The sequence below is a fragment of the Nerophis lumbriciformis genome, linkage group LG09 (genome assembly GCF_033978685.3).
Source record: "Nerophis lumbriciformis linkage group LG09, RoL_Nlum_v2.1, whole genome shotgun sequence".
Classification (NCBI taxonomy): Eukaryota; Metazoa; Chordata; class Actinopteri; order Syngnathiformes; family Syngnathidae; genus Nerophis; species Nerophis lumbriciformis.
Window position 1 is genome coordinate 54884529 of NC_084556.2, and position 6247 is coordinate 54890775.

Below are 6247 nucleotides of genomic sequence, written 5' to 3' on the forward strand. Positions count from 1 at the left end.
AATAAAACGTTAATAACTGAAAAAATACAATGCGGGTTCCCTTTGATGTAATTGAATGTGGCGCGCCGCCACAGCATTTTCATTACCGCCACACCTTGAAAATTAGGTTAAGTTTTTTTATGAAAAACAAAAACAAAGTACCGTATTTTTCGGAGTATAAGTCGCACCGGCCGAAAATGCATAATAAAGAAGGGAAAAAACTTATATAAGTCGCATTTTTGGGGGAAATGTATTTAATAAAAGCCAACACCAAGAATAGACATTTGAAAGGCAATTTAAAATAAATAAAGAATAGTGAACAACAGGCTGAATAAGTGTACGTTATATGAGGCATAAATAACCAACTGGTATGTTAACATAACATATTATGGTAAGAGTCATTTAAATAACTATAACATATAGAACATGCTATACAATCTATCACTCCTAATCACTAAATCCCATGAAATCTTATACGTCTAGTCTCTTACGTGAATGACATCAATAATATTATAATGTGTTCATCATTTCACACATAAGTCGCACCCCCGGCCAAACTATGAAAAAAACGACGACTTATTGTCCGAAAAATACGGTAATATAACATGTCCGACGCTATTTTTAACTTTTATTACTAATCTTATGATAACAAACGGCACAATTCCAAAAAATATTACCTGCCGTGCAAACACTTCCGTCTACGTGCTTCCCCAGACACACAACAACACTTCCTCATTCTCCGCCAATCACGTTTCAGGCACCGAAGGTGTGTTTGCAAATGTGGGAAAAACTGACACCAAATCCAAACCACAAGACCATAAAATAATAGCACCAGCTGGTCGTTTCAGTATGAATTGATATATCTAGCCTATTATTTGTGCACTATTGACAAGTGATGCACCAAAAACTTGTCCACTGGAAAAATACTTTGATTACAGGAAACCGCGCCACGTAATCCATATGTAAACAAAACGCACGCCATTGTCTGGAGCGTTGTCAGCATGTCTGTGATGTGGATGCGATTTTTTTTATATATTGGAGATATATCCGCGCGGACAGCCATCTACAAAATGTGCAAATATTAAGAGGACAGTGGCAGCTTTCAAGAAGGTCCAACTGGAGCAACAACGTTAGGGATGTCCCGATCCGATATTTGGATCGGATCGGCAGCCGATATTTGCAAAAAAATGCGTATCGGCAAGGCATGGGAAAATGCCGATCCAGATCCAGTTTAAAAAAAAAACTCTGGTCCATGTTTTCCAACGCACCGATTTAAATAATACATTCCACTTTTCTGCTGCTCCCTAATTTCCGTTCCGCATTTTCCAGCACACCTTCAAGACATCCACAGGTCTGTGGATTCTCACGCAGTTGCTTTTAGCTGCTGGCATTACACGACAGGCTCTTCTCACTCTTTCCTGTGTCTCCCTCTCACAGACAGCAAGCGCACCTTCTTACACACGTCACATACTGTCACGTCATACGTCACATACGTATACGCCCTCTCCCAGCAGAGAGGTAGCAGCATGGCTAACGTTAGCGGTGATGCTAGCGCAGCCGTGCGAGCAACCTTCCCTCTAGGGTGCGCACTACTGAACCGTCCTCTGCGCACGGCAAATCAATGCCACGCACAAAATCAAATTAAAAAATAAGCGCATAACAATTTTCGACACACGGACGCGCCAGAGAAAACAGTTTTCGTCATCATTGTTCAAATATTGTAACGTCTGTCGAGACGCTTATTTCCATTCGGTGCCACACGCCCACACCATCAAAATGCCGAGGCAAACATTTCCAGATCAACACCGTATGAAAAAAATAGTGATTTTTTGTTGTTGTGATTTCCTTCTCTGCATGAAAGTTTAAAAGTAGCATATATTAATGCAGTATGAAGAATGTTTTAATGTAGACACATAGAGTCATCATACTGCTGTGATTATATGCATCAAGTGTTCATTCAAGGCTACGGCAAAATATCCACATATCTCTGGTGTATCGCAATATGGCCTTAAAATATGGCAATATTAAAAAAAGGCCATATCGCCCAGCCCTAGTTCAATGATGCCATTTCTGTTTGTCATGTATAATTTTGTCTATTTTGTGTTTATCCTTGAATAAACAGGTCAGTTTCTTGTTACCAACCATTGTGTATTATTCAAACTCCCCTAATTCAGCTGGCTAGTTGTTATCAAGAGTACTAAAACCCTTTTCAACATGATTCTGACAACTAAGTAGGCTAAATAACTTTTAACTTTAATACATCCTCAGATAGGCCAGTATCGGTCAGTATCGGTATCGGAAGTGCAAAAACCTGGATCGGGACATCCCTAAACAACGCCAAGCAAGTGTTACATCTTGCTCGCTGGAGAAGTAGAGTCTCTATACACGAGAACATTTTATAATAACTCCAGAAAAAGATGCTAGATTTGTTGCTAGCTGTTTTTAATAAAAGTCATTAAAAGTCTCTAGACACTTCAAAAAATGTCAACAAAGTACATTGTACAAAGAGCAGCGTCTGTCCCTGACACCTGCATTTCAGGCTGACATTCTGTGGAAACGCACCCCACCCACACTGCTTGGTGTCTTGTCTGAGCTGCTGTGACAGAGATTACTATAGTAACCAGAACAGGGGTCCCCAAATTACAGCCCGTGGGCCGGATCCGGGCCGCCGGCGTCCAAAATCCGGCCCGCAGAAGTCCCAAGTTAAAAAATATTTTTTTACTTAAATTTTTATAAAATCTGTCCTTTCTAATCCATTCTCTATCATGCAAAAGTGCAGATTCCAACCATTGAAACACTTTGTATAGTTCAAGACTAACGGTCATTAGAAAACATCCCTGCACATCATAATGGCAGCTACACTTTCCATCTTAAAGATCTAAAAAAAATGTTTGGTAATGTCCGTACATTATGGGGGGCTGGTTATGAAAAACAACACGTTAATAAAAAATAAAATGTAATAGCTAACATACAAACGATAAACAAAAATGGTTTGCAGCAAATTGGGTGAAATGTTGCCAAGATGGGTGGTTATAAATAAAATGTTACTAACACAACTACAATATATCTATGATACAGGTTGCGTTTATTATTTGAATGCAGCATTTCCCCCTTGCATGTGTTTTATTTTTATTTTTGTTTGTGCCTGGTCATAATTAATTTGACGCGTTTGTCATAATGCATCGTTTGGGAATTTCAGTGACAAAACGCACATGTGACACGCGTAGAAACGCGAGAAACGTCACCTTTCCAATGTTTTCTTACGTTCCGTCCTGTGCATAGTCAGAATAAAACAATATTTTTGCATGAAAAGAGAAATATTGTTAGGAAGGGGACCGTTTCTGAGCAAGAATGAGCACAATAAAAACAACACAATGAACACAACACAAATATTATTCATGCTAAGTGTGCACAATATAATCTGCATGAGCAAATATTTGAAGAAATTAGTTTAAATTATTAACATTACAGACAGATTTCGACTACAGGTTTCTGTGGTTGCTGCAAGCTAACGATAAGCAACGTTCTAGAAAGGGTTCTGCGTTAGCACGCTAGCTAGCACGTCTACTGACAGATAGAAGTAAGAACTTTACACTACTTTATATAAGACATGGCAACAACAGAGGATGAATGTCCCATGACAAGAAGATAGAGAAAAAGAAGCTGCTTATCGACTACGGCGTCGCCACGGACTAGAGTCCGCACAGTTTTTCAGCATTTATGCAGATCCCAAATACAGATCAGCAGGTACCAGAAGGTAAGAAAAGTTGCTTTTGCCTAATATTGCAAAACAATACACCAGATAATATGTCTTACCTTATACACACACACACACATAATAATACTTCTATGTTTAATACGCCGACAATCCATCAAACGGTGCGGCTTCATAGCTTACCAAAGTCATACTAAAACATTTTGATAGATTTTTGAGCACCGTGTGTAATGTTCTACATTTAAATAGAGCATATAAAATATTGGAGTTGTTTACTTGAGTCATATTGCGGTCTACACGTATCTCTTATGTGTGACTGCCATCTACCGGTCACTTATCATTACACCATGTACCAAAAAAAATTTGCTTCGAGGTCGATAAGCACAACCAGAATTATTCCGTACATGGTTATAAGGCGCACTGTCGAGTTTTGAGAGGGAAAAAAAGGATTTTAAGTGCGCCTTATAGTCCGGAAAATACGGTAGTTTGACAAATACATTTGTAGCACAGCTGAATGGGACTAGTTTGAGTAGATTATGACCAGGCAAGGGGCTGGTTATGAATAATAACATGTTAACAAATAAAGTACTTTCTCTTCTATTAACAAATAGAATGTAATAGTCAACATACAAACGATAATGAACAAAAATTTATTGCAGCACATTTTGGTGGGTGGTTATAAATAATAAAACGTTAACAACACAACTATAATCTATAATAAATCTATAATACAGGTTGCGTTTATTATTTCCCCCTTGCATGTGTTGTATATGGGTGTTTTTTCCCCCTTCGCGTTCATATTTTGCTGTTTTTGTTGCATTTTCCATCAAGCGATGCAGCTTCATAGCTTACCAAAGTCGTACTAAAACATTTTTGATAGATTTTTGAGCGCCGTGTGTAATGTTCCACATTTTCAATGGAACATATAAAATGCTGGTGTTGTTTACTTGAGTCATATTGCAGTCTACACATATCTCTTATGTGTGACTGCCATCTACCAGTCACACTTATCCTTACACCATGTACCAAAAAAAAAAAATTACTTCGAGGTCGGTAAGCACAACCAGAATTATTCCGTACATGGTTATAAGGCGCACTGTCAAGTTTTGGGAGGGAAAAAAGGTTTTAAAGTGCGCCTTTTAGTCTGGAAAATACGGTAGTTTGACAAATAAATTTGTAGCACAACTGAATGGGACTACCGTAGTTTGAGTAGATTATGACCAGGCAGGGGGCTGGTTATGAATAGTTAACATACAAATGATAATAAACAAAAATTGAATGTTGGTGTTGTTTACTTGAGTCATATTGCCATCATATTGCAGTCTACACGTATCTCTTATGTGTGACTGCCATCTACCGGTCACACTTATCATTACACCATGTACCAAAAAAAAAAAAAAAAATTACTTCGAGGTCGATAAGCACAACCAGAATTGTTCCGTACATGGTTATAAGGCGCACTGTCGAGTTTTGAGAGGAAAAAAATGATTTTAAGTGCGCCTTATAGTCCGGAAAATACGGTAGTTTAACAAATACATTTGTAGCACAACTGAATGGGACTAGTTTGAGTAGATTATGACAAGGCGGGGGGCTGGTTATCAATCAATCAATCAATCAATGTTTATTTATATAGCCCTAAATCACAAGTGTCTCTAAGGGCTGCACAAGCCACAACGACATCCTCGGTACAGATGAATAATAATACGTTAACCAATAAAGTACTTTCTATTCTATCAACAAATAAAATGTAATAGTCAACATACAAATAATAATAAACAAAAATTGATTGCAGCACATTTTGGTGGGTGGTTATAAATAATAAAACGTTAACAACACAACTATAATCTGTAAAACAGGTTGCGTTTATTATAGCATTTCCCCCTTTGCATGTGTTTTATTTGTATTTTTGTATGTGGACCATTTCGTTGCTGCCGTTTGTCCCCTGGTCATAATTGATTTTGACGCGTTTGTCGTAATGCATCGTTTGGGAATTTCAGTGACTAAAACCGCACCTGTGACACACGTAGAAAGGCGAGAAACGTCACTTTTCCAATGTTTTCTTACGTTCCGTCCTTTGCACAGTCGGAATAAAAGAGTATTTTTGCATGAAAAAGAGGATTATTGTTAAGATGGGGACCGTTTCTGAGCACAATACAAACGACACGGGGGGTGGTCAAGGCAATAAAGACTACAAATATTATTCATGCTGGACGTGCACAATATAATCTTAATGAGCAAATATTAGAATAAAATAGTTGAAATGATGAACATGACATCATGGTTTACATTACAGGTTGCAGCAACGTTCTAGAATGTTCTGCGTTAGCGCGCTAGCTAGCTTGTTAACGTGACTTTAGTTGGAATATTAGTAGTAAAATACATATAAAAAAAGTTAGAAATAATAAAAAGTTTGTATGATTACAGCTAGAAAGGCGGAGAGTACTAGCCGAGCATCAAGGCCTCGTCAGGCCGGCTAACCGCGCTCGAACTCGGCTCCTCCTCCGCCGAGCCCCTACGGTGCTTTTTTGAAGCATTTCGACCCCCCGGGCCTAC

General features: G+C 38.4%; 1 protein-coding gene across 3 annotated transcripts in view; it reads right to left on the reverse strand.

The window, feature by feature from the left end:
- Positions 1–6247, reverse strand: part of scaf4a (SR-related CTD-associated factor 4a) — a 39759-nt gene that overhangs the window by 33317 nt on the left and 195 nt on the right. The gene's annotated exons all lie outside the window — the stretch shown is intronic.